General features: G+C 32.4%; 1 long non-coding RNA gene across 2 annotated transcripts; it reads left to right on the forward strand.

Annotated features, from left to right (window-relative positions):
* The first annotated feature begins 2795 nt into the window (after nt 1-2795).
* LOC143068586 (uncharacterized) lies at nt 2796-11451 on the forward strand. 2 transcript variants are annotated; one of them, XR_012976202.1, is made up of 3 exons: nt 2796-2873; nt 5080-8774; nt 9709-11451. It is a non-coding gene; the product is annotated as an uncharacterized LOC143068586 (long non-coding RNA). The 2 variants fall into 2 exon arrangements; XR_012976201.1 differs by having other exon boundaries at nt 5080-11451.
* The last annotated feature ends 5376 nt before the right edge of the window (nt 11452-16827 follow it).

Raw genomic sequence — 16827 nt, forward strand, 5'->3', positions numbered from 1 at the left:
TGGATGTCAGCAACTATTGGTCAGCATGCGACCTTGACGATGAAAAACACAGTCAGGTTTTAAGGCAACCACATGACAAAATTGTTAATCTTTATAAATGAGAGAATCTCGGAATTACAATTTTAACTGAATAAAAGTTAGTATTTAACGCCTGTTGGAAAATGTGCGAACTTGTCCGAGTTAAAAAAAAACATAGTTATGTGTAAAACATTACAATACAAGATGATGAGAACGGCTGTCGTTTTGGGACATGTTTTCAAAGTATGTGCTCTTTGTTAACTTATGGGATTATTTGTCAATTAAAGATTACGCCCAATAAATAGAAAAATAAGGAGATGTGGTATGATTACCATTGAGACAGCTATCTACAAGAGTTCAAGTGAAGTGGATATAAGCAATTCTATGTCACCGTTTGGCCTTCACCTATAATTTATTCTCCGTAAAATCTTTCGTAAAGTCCCTCACATGAAACAATTCAAACGAGAAAACTATTAACGGTTTTATTCATAACAGTAAAATTGACGAAAAAATATACATTACAAGACAGGAATTACCAACGACTGAATTGTAGGTTTATGAAGTCAATCAAATATATTCACGCAATCAAACCGTACAGAAAGTGATTGCCGTACAGGGAAGCTTCTTATATATTCTTGTAATGTACCACTGTTCACAATTCCTCGTTTTATATATTGGATTAAGAGCAAAGACAATTGTCTCAGAACTTTTCTGTTTATGTATCTTAATAAAACACAGGTATAAAGAAAAATAATTCTGAGACAAGTGCCTGTAATCAAAAGTTAAAAATACACTTAGTGTTTTTTTTATTATAATGTATTGTTAGAAAGTTATTTGATATAAATGTATTGATATAAGTGTAACGACAAATAAAAGATAGGTTCTTATTTCTTTTTCCTTTAATGGATCGGTATGATAACTGCAGCCTAAAACGATTTTTGAATTTTGCAAAGACCATATCTTAATCTAATTTCTTTTTTTGCTCGGTCGTAACCTTTTTCTGGTGTGCAAATTTTTGTATATATATAAAATGGATGGAAAAAAGACATCTAAAACAGATTAGCCGAAACGGTGTTGTCAGGTCACAAACGCGCTCTCCTCGTTTTGTAAAAAAAATGGTGTAAAAAGGTACATAATACGCCTATTTCCAGAATAAGAAATAAACTTCAAGAACTTTCAAAGCGGATTGAGTTTGTACCGGTCGACAAAACAGCCAACAATATGGTGGTGGTTTGCCGAAAATACTACACGGACGTTCTTAGGAATAAAAGAAGCATTTTTTAAATAGGAAGAATCCAAGACATGTCTGATATACCAAATGGTATTGCTGCTTTCGAAGAATGTGGTCGTATAATACAAAATGGAGCTGATGATATTGACATTAATGTGGAGACAGCAAATTCATGGTTAGAAAAACCTTCAGCTCTTTGGCTAAAGCTGTACTTCAGTATTACAACGATTCACCGAACACCCTCATAACCTCCATTAATGTTAAAAAACAAAGACTAAAGAGATATTTGTCGTTGGATGATTATAATACCAATATTATTATAATCAAAAAAGTAAAATCACAAAAAAACTGAACTCTGCGGAAAATTCAAAACGGAAAGCCCCTAATCAAATGGCAAAATCAAATTATAAAACACACCAAACGAATGGACAACTGTCATATTCCTGACTTGGTATAGGCATTTTCAAATGTAGAAAATGGTGGATTTAACCTGGTTTTAGTGCTAAGTGTTCACTATTTTTTTTCAAACTTGCAAATACTGAAGCTTTGTGGTTGAAAACGGGATCCGCATCAAAGTAAGAAGACGGTAGGCTTTTCGTGCTAGTATATGAAATATGTCGGTCGTTTTGACCTTCAATCTGTAATATACTGCTAGCTACACATGTCCTGTCAGGTTGCGACACACATTTATCCTTTTTTGGTCTAGGTAAGAAGTCGACGATCAGCTTTTGCAGAGAGAAGCAGAAAATTTTCAAACTCTTCCTATAATGTTTTTCAACGGATGGACAGGAAACCGCCGTTAACTTAGTAAAGGTCTTAATAATGAATATGAATTTGTCGCATTATTGTATGCTCCCAAGGGAACGTTCGGGGATCTTTACTATGCGCTATACAAGCTAAGGGTGAAATTTGCCTCCACAAAGGATGCTTATCTTGTTATAATTCTCCAAAGTGAAAACTCGTCCATATATGCTTCTGTAAGGCACAACCTTGTAAAACCTCAAATAAATAGAGCTTAAATCTACGGTCACCCTAAATTCTCATGGCTAATCAAGACGTTTACCTGTGTACGTATAAACTTTAAAATATATTGCAGAATGAGCTTTCTTCGCTCAATGTTTGCAGGGGACTTTTTTTGGGACTCATATTACTAGGTTTTCCGCTGCAATTATTAACAGTAAAAAAGTAAAGTCATTTAAGGATCATGATTTTATTTTTAAAATCTATCATGAGTGTATTATATTTTTAGACAAAGTACAAAGAAATATCAGTAAGACTAACAAGGTGTTGTTAATCTAACATTGTTCACACCCAATAAACTGTGAAAATATTGAAGAGCCTTCTTTTCTCAATGTTTGCAGGGGAGGTATTGTGGGTCATGTCACTAGGTTTTCCACTTCAATTATAAATAGTAAAAATGACTATGTCTTTTGATGATCGCATTTTATTTTTAAACTCTATTATGAGTGTATTATATTTTTAGACTAAGTACAAAAGAATCAGTAAGACTTACAAAGTGTTATTATTTAAACATTGTTCACATCCCATATGCACTGCAGATGTATGCAATAGCGGCAATAGAACTCAGACGTACATAGCGAAGTATTTATCAAAAGATTTGTTCGTGAGTATACAATGTTTATGTTGTAATTAACTTGTAATCGAGTATAAGCCTTGCAGTTCTTGTCATACTTATTATCTACAGCGTCAATGAAAAAGAAATTGAAGAAAGTTTACAAATTCGCCCTTCTTTCCTTTTGTATTGACATTAAAGGAAGATTAAAGAGAAATATATTTAGACCATTTTGAGCCTATATTTACTTGTCTATGAGTTTGCATTACGATAGAGGATTTATGCGCTCCATATTATACTAGTTTTAGATTTCCAGAAAACAAGGAATCATTTTTAGCATTTCAAGGTTTCCGAATAGAAGCGCTTTGATTCAAGATTTCTAAAATGGACTTCTTTGGCTGCCGTTGCATCCTCGTGTCAGGATTTTTTGAAATGTGGATGCAAGAAATCCCGCTTTTTGGTAACTGTAAATGCTACTTTATTGGTCTTCCTTGTACAAGTTTGTGTATTGGTAATACTCAGATAAGCAACCTGTCTTTAAACAAATTATATATGCATTTGAACTTAACAAAGCAAGTGATATCTCTTGTTAATTTGATAGAATGATAAAATTGACATTTTTTAAGTTTTTGTTTTGCCATTTTTTAACCGGGATTCGATTTTTTCTTCCTGTATGTATTGTCTTTTTGTACGTTATGATCTGTTATGAAAGTTTTATCAAAAACTTATATTGGATAATACATTTAACATAGCTTTCAAAGGATTCACGAAATGTAGCCAATTCGATATGACACATTTGCAAAATGAGCGGTGGTCATCTTGAAAAAATGAATTAAAATTAAGGCCAGCAGCTGAATTTTTTTATTATTATCATTAAGTCAACCTACTAAGTTTAAGAACCTGTTACTGCACATTTGATTGTCCTACATAAATGTCCCTGCATTAAGTGTGAATTAAAGAGACTATGGGTAAAAGTCAGTATGACCGTATTCAAACGAAATGAAAACAAAATTATTTCTAAAATGTGCACTTACTTTAAATAAAGCTAATACTAACAATGACCACTGCCTTTCCTCGATCTTGATATCTATATCATTAACGGAAAGCTTAATACTAAAATTTACGAAACAAAGATGATTTTTCATTTTCTATCTTTAAGTATCCATTTTTAGATGGTGACGTTCACTTGTTACCATCTTACGGTGTTTATATATCTCAACTTGTACGATTCGCTCGTGTATGTAACAACGTTTTAGATTGTAATGAGAGAAATTTATGAAATACTGAAAAATTATTACACCAGGGTTTTCGAACTCACAAACTAGTCAAAACATTTACCAAATTTTATCATCGGTATAAGGACATCATTCGTAAATGTAGCTCAACATGAAGACTTCTTATACGTTCAGGTATTTCACATCCAATCTTTTATGGAAGTATTCTTTATAAAGCACAAAAATGTCAGTATTCACTTCAGAAGCTAATAAAACCTTTAAATAGACTTATTAAGAAGGGATATAGTTACGATCCTGTTGTCAGGTCATTAAAAATTGCATATTTTGGCTTTAATATTGTTTCACTTATAGGGTCTTTGCATCGTAACAAACACATTTTTTTTTTAAAACCAATTGTTGGCATGACACGGGTTATGTTCATCTCATATATGTTATGATGGTATGATACTAAACCTCTAACGGGCGGGATTGTGCCTGATATTCATATGATGTAGACATAATCTTTCAATCAGTTTAATTGAAGTCTGGAGCTGGCATGTCAGTTAACTGCCAGTAGTCTGTTGTTATTTATGTATTATTGTGAATTGTTTATTTTCTTTTGTACCATCTTCTGACATCAGACTCTGACTTCTCTTGAATTGAATTTAAATGTGCGAATTGTTATGCATTTACTTTTCTACATTGGCTCGAGGTAAAGGGGAGGGTTGAGATCATGACATGTTAACCCCGCCATATTTTTGCGCCTGTCCCAAGTCGGGAACCTCTGGCCTTTGTTAGTCTTGTATTATTTTTAATTTTAGTTTCTTGTGTATAATTCGGAGTTAAGTATGGCGTTCATTATCACTGAACTAGTATATATATATATATTTGTTTAGGGGCAAGCTGAAGGATGCCTCTGGTTGCAGGAATTTCTGCATTGAAGACCTATTGGTGACCTTCTGCTGTTGTTTGTTCCATGGTCGGGTTGTTGTCTCTTTGACACATTCCCCATTTCCATTCTCAATTTTACTTTTCATTTTCAGATATTTGGGAATAAAACCAAACACGCTACAATGATACTGACAACGTCAATTATCCTCTCTCTTTTTGTGGAGTCAGAAAGCTATTTAACATGCAACTACACAACTGGTCTACAGACCAAACACTCAGATTATTGGATGACTCAGAATACTTCCCAGAATGGACCATTGAAATTCATCACTGTACAAGTATTTCCGACTTATCAGGACTGTATTTTAAATCCTAAGGTTATTACAGATAAATATATTAGAAAGGATAGTTTCCAAGGTGTTACATTGATTTTTGCTTGTGATGGTAAAACAAAAGTATATTTTGTTTTTCCTTCAGAACCGATTGTTCCTCTTAACATTTTTGGCAGTGTTTTTATCTTAGGTTGTCAGCTTGATGGACGCCAAATAAATTTGCTCCTGGAATTAACAAACGCTAGATATCTGTTACTCCAAAACCTTACAATTCCAAGTTTGAACCCGAAAATTCCATCAAATTTGTTTGCTTTCCATAAATTGAAAGGTCTTTTGATTTTCGATATGAAGGGAAATATACAGAACAACTTGGATTACCTTTTAAGTTATCAAGCTATGTTTCCTGAAATGAAGGAAATGTTTCTATCCACGTGTAGAAACGGAACTGTTAATACTACATTTCTACAGAACAAATGTCCAAATTTAACATTTATGTCCATTACTAATTGTAGTTTAGAAGCCCATGTAGAATTGAGTTTTTCAAAAAGTAATACCACATCAAAGATAGATCTTGACTTGATAAGTAATGCGGCGTATTACTATTTGACGATTTATCACGCAACGATTCCAGATTATGGAGATACCAGAGGAGTTGAATTGCAATCATGTTATTTCCAAGGTTCTGAACATATTAGAATTTCTGGTCATATTCACTATGTAAAAGTAACAGGTAATCATTTGCCTAAGATAACATCATATATGTTATCTGCTGCTAATAAAATACAAATTATAATTTTAAGCCAAAACAACATCATTGAACTCGAAAATGGGACATTTAGCGGCCAATTTAATGTTGAGCATCTTGATATGAGCAAAAATCGGCTACAGCTATTAACAAATAACATGTTTAATGACATGCGAAAATTGAAGTTTCTGAGTCTTGCTTATAACAATCTAGAAACTTTACCAAAACATATCTTTTCTACACTTAATCAACTGGAAACTCTAGATTTGGAAGGAAACAGAATAACTAATATCAGGGAATCTCATCTTCCGATGTACAGCTATACTTTAAGTTATATAAATCTGAATTACAATCCTTTTATTGAATTACCTGTGGTAATATTTTATATCAGAGGATTAAAGAAAGTGGATTTAAAATATACCAACATTACTTTCTCTAGATTTTTGCAAATTTTGGAAAGTATTGATGACTTTTCTCTAGTACCGAGTATAACAGCAGGAACAGAATATTCATTTGGTGTAAACTTACAGTCAACTCCACAGATAACCTCAGAATATGTATTGAAAATAGTCGATTTAACAGGATCTAAAGTTTCAGGTTTTGATTGGGTAGAAGAGCTGGCGAGAGATAACGATACAACTCGTTTTCGTAAAACGAAAAATCTAATAATAGTGTTATCTTACTTTCGTTTTGTTTTAACAGATAATCCAATATCATGTTTTTCTAATGATATTGTTATACTTTTATCGGTTATAAAAGTTTATCATGATAACGGTATTGGGTCTGTTAATAGAAACTTTCTTAATGAATGGGTGTGTGATTATCCTATTGAGTTTCGAGGAAGATTAATATTTGATATCAAACTAGAGGAATCGTACTTCAAGAAACCGGATAGCAAATGTCCAGCTCAGTGTGAATGCTTTTTGCGATACAGCCAAAATGTTACAATAGTTGACTGCCGAAACGCCAATTTGTCGTCGATTCCATCCATTGTACCTGCAGGTGTTATTGATATATGGCTACAAAACAATAGTATTCCAATTCTAGATTTCAGACAATATTTAAAAAATGTTAGGCAACTATTAATTTCCAATAACAGTTTAACAGAGATTAAAGATAGTGTATTCAGTGATATGAAAATATTAGAATATTTGAGACTGGACCACAACTTACTAAGTTATTTACCGCGAAATACCGACTGTCTTGATTTAGATGTGATATATGTAGACCATAATCCTTTACTCTGTGACTGCACCTCACTATGGCTCAAGCACTGGATGTTGGAAAATATTCTTTCACTCCAAAGGCTGAAAGATATCACATGCAGAAGTGCAAACGGAATAGAAAGATTTTTGAAAGTGGCAGACAAGAGCTTTATATGCACTAAAAATGATGTAGAAAGTTACATATCGGAAATTGCAGGGGTAATACTTGGTATGGCAGCAATGTGTTTGCTTACTTTAACGATCATCTTTAGGCAGACACTGAAAGTTTTATTGTATGTTAAGTGTGGCTTCCATCCATTTGATTGCAAAACTTGCAAAGACTACGAAACAATTGATATTACCTTCATCTATTCAAAGAAGTTTGAACACTTTATATTGGAGAACTCGAAAATTCTGACTGAATGTAAAATTTGTTATTCAAACAGAGATTTCATCCCTGGATATTCATGGGAAGCTAATATAAGAAACGCAGTATATCATAGTAAATGCGTATTTGTTTTACTGACAAAGGACCTTGATGTTAATATCATAAATTCCACTTATGCAGCAAGCGAACACAAACTGAAAAGTAGATTAGATTTTTTGATAGGATTTACAATGAAAGATACAAGAGTAGACGGAATGGAAATCATCGATGATTTCAAAAAGTATTTCAAATTGCATCAGAAGTTAAAATCTGATAGCTTATTGTTTTGGGAGAACCTTAGATATAGATTATCTTCGTACAAAATTCCAAACCATAGAAATAACAATATTGAATTAAGATCGAACATTAAAGAGAGCATATTTGGTACAAGCAATGTAAGTGACACTGAAAGCAGTTTTGATGTATTTGTTAGCTATTCTGATGAAGATCAAGATTATTCTGAAAACAAATTGATTAAAAAATTAGAAGAAATGAAAAAATATCAGATTATTTCTGCTGATCAAATTCCCCCAGGGACATCGGTCTTGTGCGGCATAGATACATGTGTAGATAAAGCTAGACATACTATTTTTGTTGTATCAAATCATAGCAATGTCAAACTGGAACTACATAAAGAATCTAATGATGAACCAACACAACAACAACCTTTATCGGTAAAAAGATTGGTCAAACAACAGCAATCAATCACCAATGAAGAACGAGAAAACAAGCAATCGCTAATAGTTAATCTTCCTGAGAGAAAATATGCTTTTAGAATAGCACGACTAAAAACTGACGAAAAAGCTTACAATCATCTTATTGTTGTGTGTCGAGGGAGGAAAACTAACTTGCGAATGGAAAGGGAATTTGAAAGTTATTTTCAAAAATACATAGTTTTGGAACACGTGGAAAAAGATGAAAGAGAAGACGATGAATTTTGGAAAAGATTGCAAATGGCTCTTGATTCAAGGCCGATTACTAATTGTGATCCGCTAGATATTTTGCTTGAGGACAACATAGATGAAGAGGCTAAAATCGACAACAAATACGAACAAACCATGACTAATTATAATGGCTCAACCGACATCGCACAGTTAATCTAAATATAAATAGATAGGAAAAGTCCCCAATCAATCAGGTAAAACAAAAACAAAAGAAAAGGTATATCCAAAAATAGTAATGCTTGCAATTTCAAAGAAGGTTATAAGTTTCAGAATCGTATCTTACCTTATTTCGTAAAAAATGAACACAATGAGCAATATATAAATTTAGGCAAAAGTAATTGACCAATGTAAATCTCATAAACCATTTTGCTGGAAGAGAATAGAACACTAATTGAATTGCATAAACGAAATCCAAATAGAGCAGAAGTATAAACGAGATATTTAAGAAAAAAGAAAAAAAAACGTTTTCACAAACTAGGGCTCAAAAAGCAAACGCCTTGAAAAAATGTCGGTTTACAAAAAGAAGCAGGTGTAAATAATACCTGGGAAAACACAATAGTTAAATGTTTTGAAATATACTGGTGAAAATAATTTCAGGCGATCAATTGAGTTCAGATATTTAGAAAAGTTATTTAAATAATTGAATAAAATTAAATTCACAAAAATACCAAACTCCGAGGAATATTCAAAAAATTCAACGGAAAGTATCTCATCAAAAGCTCAAACACTATAATAATAAATAAATGAGCTCATCATACCAGGATTGAAATAATTATTCATTTATGTCTCATTATAGTTTTATTGTTTTTCCTTTCCTTAATTATATCTAAATCAGTAAAAATAAAAACATGTATTTGTCACTTTGACAAGAAAACAAACTTGGAAAACAACTACTATGAAATAAAATCCAAAGTAATTCAAACATCTTCTGACGAGGATGGTCTGAATCTGAAACGTATTTTCAATGCTTTCTTCTCTCTATTAGCTTTACAGGATTGTTATTTATTTGATTGAACCTTTTTACCAATGTTGACACTACGAGTAGTTTTTTTTTACGGATCTTGGAACATAAGATTAATATATGATGCTTCTTTTTTTTAGAAAATAACCGAAATTTTAATTTTGTAGACATTCTATTCAGTATAGAACTTGCTATACCATGAAACTGGAAAGAGTTGTAAATACAGCAACATAATGTCACCTAATAACAGCTCATTTGGATTAGTTTTTGAACATGAGAATGAACAAATGTCGATAAGTAAATTGTTTGAAAAATATTTTTATCTTACAAAAGTACCTGAGGTCAACCCCAGTTTTTGGTGGGGTTTGTATAGCTGCTCTTTCAAAGTTTTCTATGGTGTGTTTCGTGTAGTATTGGCGTTGTCAGATTATTTTCGACTTATGAGTTTGAATGACCATTTAGTATCTTTCGCCTCTATATTTCTCGACCAGTGACATGTTCCTCCCTTTTCAGAACAGTGGGCTTATACTGTGAATTCATTATTATTCGTTGGATACCAATTTTCGTGGCTTTCGTGGGTACAGTTGAACTACGAAATTAAATGTTCTTCAGGCTGATATGCAGACTTAAGCAAAATCATGAAATTAAATATCTACGAATATGCAAGTTTTCCTTCATCCACGATAATTGTTACCCACAAAAATAAGTGAATCCACAGTATATGAAAATTATTGTAAAAGTGTGCACTGGCTTTTAAATGTAATATCAAATGTAAACTACAAACTTCCGTATGCAAATTTTTACATAGATTGGTCTAACATAAGTGTTGTCTTGTAAAAGATATAGATTCGTTTGATGTATTTGATCTATTAACTAGATGCTAATGAATGTGCTTGTTATAAAAACTATGGAGGATATTTTTTTTGATGCACGTAAATAAATCAATTTCTTTTAAAATTGGTAGTATTTTGTTTTTTGAAGAATATTTTTGAATAAAGACAATGTGACTTTTGAGATCTTTGAATTATGATAACTAAGATTATAATTAATGTATTCTACGGGCAAAGTATTGTATAAACTATGTTCCGATCATATAATTAGACAGACTGTTAATATTTGTGCAAGCCTTCCGTAAGTTTTTTTATTTTTTTTTTTAGAATACTGATGTCTTTCTAAAGACAAGCGCAAGTTATTTATAGATAGTTTGGAAGGCGGAGTCGATGTGGTGGTGGATTATTGAGTTAATTCAACTTGTTTTGAATATGATTGTATATAAAATGAAGTCCAGTGTATTTATAAGATCAAATATTGTATATTGTCATTGAAAACTTATAAATCCTTATAACTGTGGAATCATTTATTTTCGTGGATACGACATTTCGTGGATATTTAATTTCTCTGTTTTGGCAAAGTCAGGAGCCTGTAATTCAGTGGTTGTCGTTTGTTTATGTGTTACATATTTGTTTTTCGTTAATTTTTTTTTTTAAATAAATAAGGCCGTTAGTTTTCTCGTTTGAATTGTTTTACATTGTCGTATCGGGGCCTTTTATAGCTGACTATGCGGTATGGGCTTTTCTCATTGTTGAAAGCCGTACGGTGACCTATAGTTGCTAATTTCTGTGTCATTTTTGGTCTTTTGTGGATAGTTGTCTCATTGGCAATCATACCACATTTTCTTTTTTATATTAAACATTCCTTTTAGAATTTTGTATTTCGCTGAAATTTGAATTCGTGGTTCCCTACGTCTGTTCCCACGAAATGCATGCAAATTGGTATTCAATGAATGTAAATGATTCCACAGTATATATTAATCGCATGATAACAATATTTAATTCATGTTTTGTAGCAATGTATGATTGCACTGTAGTTTAAGCATCAAAACGATAAATAACAATAAAAATAAAGAAATGTGCTGCTGGTGACTTTAAGTTTTATATAACCATCCAGGACACCTGAACCTTTCTTTTTGATAATTGTAGTGAAACGTCTCATTTTGAATTCAAATGCACGTGTTAACATTTTATACAAAAAACTCTTCTTTGGAGTACGACATTGAATCATTGTGATTAACCTATTCGTCTAATCCGATAGAAATACCAACTCAAACTGTCAAGTGTCCCCTTATAAATCAAATGTGGTAACATTTTGACAACAGGTTATGTGATGTGCTAAAGCAACACAGGTTGGCATGATGTTGTCAAAAAAGGGAGAAGGTTTGGTACTATGTTGTGATGTTATACTATTGTGTTAGAAAAGGGATAAGGTTTGGTACCTTTAAAACGTTTAATCTCACTGCAAATGTTTTCACATGTCCTAAGACAAAGGAAATAATGTTATCCTTGAAATTGTTGTATGTAGTTTTTGCACGACCAAACTATAAAGTGGTAATAACGTGAATACCAACTATAGCCTATAGCAGAAAAATCGAAAATAAGAACAATTGAGTTTAATTACGTCATCTTCAGTCGTTCCATTTTTTGGTAAACTGTACGATTGCTAAATGATATCGTTGTAGTTATGAATGGAGCAGTGACGTAACTATGTATATGTTTTGTAGATGAGTTTCTTCGGTGAACGGTTCCATATAGCAAGCGAGTTATGCAGTCGTTATGGTTTGAAAAATTACAAAGTTACACCATTTATTCCCAAAGACGTCACTCTACCACTTATACATAGATATACGATATGATATGAGTTCCAATGAGACAATTCTCCATCAAAGTCACAATTTGTAAAAGTCAACCATTATAGGTCAAAAGACGGTCTTCAACACGGAACCTTGGCTCACACCGAACAGTAAGCTATAAAGGGCTCCACAAATATTTAGTGTTAAACCATTCAAACGGGAAAAACAACGATTTAATCTATTTAAAAAACGAAAAAACGAGAAACATTTATGAACCATATCAACAAACGACAACTACTGCATATTCCTAACTTAGGACAGGTACAACAAATGCACACATTTGAATTTTTTTTTATCTTCCTTCCCTTTTATCTATTTTTGCTGTTTTATTATGTGTTTTACGTGTTATGTGGTAGAAAAGGGATAAGGTTTGGTATTGTTTGGTTTGTTTTATGGTAAAGAAAATTAATCACCGCCTTCATTTATTAGATTTGATTTTGTTCAACGTAATATGTACGATGTTTTACGTTTGAAGTTAGATTTAAAACATAGCTATATAATATAGTTAATTGCTACCTTAGTTTGCTATAAATAAGTATTGAAATGTGCATTGTTATTAAATGTAATATCAGTATTTAGTTCAAATATAATCTTAAATCAATCCTAATTCTATCATAATCATTCAAATGTGACGTCATTTTTCATTTTTTGATGATCTGTTTTACAAATTCAAATGTGACGTCATTTTTTTGTCATTTTTTACAATTTCAAATATGACGTTACTTGTCGTTGAGGTTTTGACTTATTCGGCTGTGTCTATTTCTTGTGTTGCATTTTGTCGGGTTAAGTAATGTATTTAGGTTGTTTCCTGTAATTAGTTAATACTTCAATTTTATCATGTATATCTTTTGTATAGTCATTTCATAAAATTTACTGTTTGCAAAAGTATAAATTATTCTCAATTAATAGGAATGTTCTGGTACCTAACAGAAAACCCTGGCCGTTTTTGGCACAACTTTTTTGAACTTTTGGTCTTTGTACTTGTTTCGGCTTTCAAACTTTTGTATCTAACGTTATGCGTCACTAGTGAGTCTTGTGTGGGCAAAATGCACTTCTGGCGTATTAAAATTTTAAACTTGTTGCCTATTGTTAGCTATTATTCGTGTTTCTTTGTCAATTGAGTTCTCCTATTTATTGATATTGTAGTCCTGTAATGTTGGGTTGTCATTTTAATGTTATATTTCACATGGCCATAAAAGAGGGAGGTTTGACATGCCACAAAACCAGGTTCAACCCACCATTTGTCCTCTAAAAATATCCTCTACCAAGTCAGGAATATGGCCATTGTTATATTATAGTTCGTTTTTGTGTGTGTTACATTTTAACGTTGTGTTTCCGTTGTGTCGTTTGTTTTCTCTAATTTTTTAGTGTGAATTCACATTACTATAAGACGTGTCACGGTACTTATCTATCCCAAATTCATGTATTTGGTTTTGATGTTGTATTTGTTATTCTCATAAGATTTTGACTAATACTCAGTCCTTTGTGTTTCTGTGTGTGTTACATTTTAATGTTGTGTCGTTGTTCTCTTATATTTAATGCGTTTCCCTCAGTTTTAGTTTGTTACCCCGATTTTGTTTTTGTCCATGGATTTACGAGTTTTGAACAGCGGTATACTACTGTTGCTTTTATTTGCATCTCGCTAGATAAAGGTCAACTATACTTTATTATGTGTTTACTCAAACGTTTAGCAATTCGACATTTCTTATTAATTTTCTTACATAATTTCGTGTGTCTTCATTTGTCGTAAGATTATGTTTCTTCGTTTTCTTAGAACCGACAGTTAACCTTTGAGTAATGGTCGTCACAATGCTCATACCTTACAAACAGAATAAGAAAAAAGCAATTACTACAAAACATTTAAACCAATCTGATAATGATACAATATATTAGGTGCCTCTTTTTTAAGATAATATGATTGGGTGCAAAATGAAGCCTTTATCATTATATTTCAACTTAGCATATTGAATTAATTCTTCATTTGCAAAGCAGTAGCAACATGACCATATTTAAATTGTGACAAAAAATAAACAGCAGAGAACAATATTATAGGATAATACAATAGACGAATAATCAACTAATTAGATTTGGTCTAATCTGCCAGGCTAATTTCAAATAATTACACAATTTTCCAACTAAAGATCTAGATTTTGTTTGATACAAATACCTAAGTTTTGTCACATTTGGCGACGAACAGTAAGTAGTTTGGTAAAAATTGCAGCCGTACAAATCTATATACAAGACACACTAGAATGAAATTCAAAACAATGTGGCTGTGGCCATTGATTGACACATTAAATTCATCCATTGACTGGGACAATTTAGGTGAACGTTTGTGTGTAACGACCACTGCTCACTATGTACCTTTTAAAGACACTTAAACTATGGGGTCAATTATATAAATCAAAACATAAAGGTTATTCCTGATTAATTTTTCGAATTATTTTATAATTAAAGGTGTTAAGAAACCTTTAGTGACCCCACAGTTTAAATGTCTATCGTAGGTACGTCGTGAACAGTGGTCGTTACAGACAAACGTTCACGTAAATTATCCCAGTCAATGGATGAATTTAATGTGTCAATCTTTGGCCACAGCCACACTGTTTTGAATTTCATTCTAAGTTAAAATGGTACTCATCTTCAAAAAATTTCATATTACAGCAAGTAGATAATCTATTTTCTCTAGGTATATTGTATATCGCCTAACCTCAACATTAAACTTCATAGACCCTTCATAATACCACTACGTAGATTTGTGAAAAAATGTGAGTTATAATTATAATCTACGTAGGCTTCAAAACAAACATCTAATTTTACAATTCTGTACATAGTAAGCTTATCACAATCCTGTATAGATAGATGCAAACCAGCTATGAATATGATAATCTTTTATTCTAGTTTTTATTACATCTAAAGATATGTTTATACCAGACTGCTGATACCATAAAAAATTTAAACCAATACTAAACAATAGGTTACGAACATTAGAGATACAACTATTTTTAACATTATTTGCATCTGTGAGTAAAAATATATAGATAGCATACATACTTTGTGATTTGTTAGTTAAAATTTTTAAGCAGTATTTTACAAATTTTTCTTTTCTAACTATTTACATTGGCAATCGCCCTAGCTCGCCATATAAAAACAATTTGACGTACTTTTACCCAGTTTCAAAATAGATCGACAAAAACGGTTATGGATAATTTCAACATCATTTCCATGATGAAAACCCCAAATTTCCGAAGCCTATTTGATCACAAACGCAACCATACTATCGAACAAATCACATTTCTTTTTCTTCGTCAAGTATAAACCATTTGTAGAATTATTCAGAGCTGCCAAAGATCGTGAACCTTGTAAAGCTTATCGCTTCTATGTTTATAATTTGTTTCCATTAGAGTGAATCAGCATACCAATGTTTCAGTTCTGCGTTGTTGTAGAAATTTTTGCAGTTACTGGTTGCTAGCCATTTTTGAATATCACAACTTTAGTTTTGTTAGTATTCACTTCTATGTATTTCATTTATTACAGTAAAAAAGAAGTTTATCAAGTAGTTCCTGTAGAATTTCAGGAGATTTCCCACATTATTAGTTACATAGTGCGCAAGTGACCTAATACGAGGGGGGGGGGGGGCAAGGGGTTTAACTGTTATGCTGTTATGGGGCAATTTAATTCTTTGTTATCTGTTATTTTGAAAATATATTTGCTGTTAGCTGTTATTGTCTTATTCTTTGTTAGCTGTTATTGGGCTTTTAGTTTTTGTCGAGCCTGCAACTTTTGTTGCAGAAAGCTCGACATAGGGATAGTGCTCTGGCGGCGGCGGCGGCGGCGGCGGTGTTAGCTCATTTCTTAAAAGCTTTATATTTTAGAAGATGGAAGATCTGGATGCTTCATACTTTGTATATAGATGCCTCATGTTACGAAGTTTCCGTCAGTCACATGTCCAATGTCCTTGACCTCATTTTCATGGTTCAGTGACCACTTGAAAAAAAAGTTCAGATTTTTTGTAATGTTGAATTCTCTCTTATTATAAGTAATAGGATAACTATATTTGGTATGTGTGTACCTTGCAAGGTCCTCATGCCCGTCAGACAGTTTTCACTTGACCTCGACCTCATTTCATGGATCAGTGAACAAGGTTAAGTTTTGGTGGTCAAGTCCATATCTCAGATACTATAAGCAATAGGGCTAGTATATTCGGTGTATGGAAGGACGGTAAGGTGTACATGTCCAACTGGCAGGTGTCATATGGCCTTGACCTCATTTTCATGGTTCAGTGGTTATAGTTAAGTTTTTGTGTTTTGATCTGTTTTTCTCATACTTTATGCAATAGGTCTACTATATTTGTTGTATGGAATAATTGTAAGGTGAACATGTCTAGCGGACAGATGTCATCTGACCTTGACCTCATTTTCATGGTTCAGTGGTCAAAGTTAAGTTTTTTGAGTTTTGGTCTTTTTATCTGATACTATAAGTATTAGGTCAACTATATTTGTTTTATGGAAGCATTGTTAGCTGTACGTGTCAGCCTGACATGGTTCATCTGACCTTGACCTCATTTTCATGGTTCATTGGTCTTTGTTTAGTTATAGGTCAA

This window comes from Mytilus galloprovincialis, chromosome 3 (assembly GCF_965363235.1).
Source record: "Mytilus galloprovincialis chromosome 3, xbMytGall1.hap1.1, whole genome shotgun sequence".
NCBI lineage: Eukaryota > Metazoa > Mollusca > Bivalvia > Mytilida > Mytilidae > Mytilus > Mytilus galloprovincialis.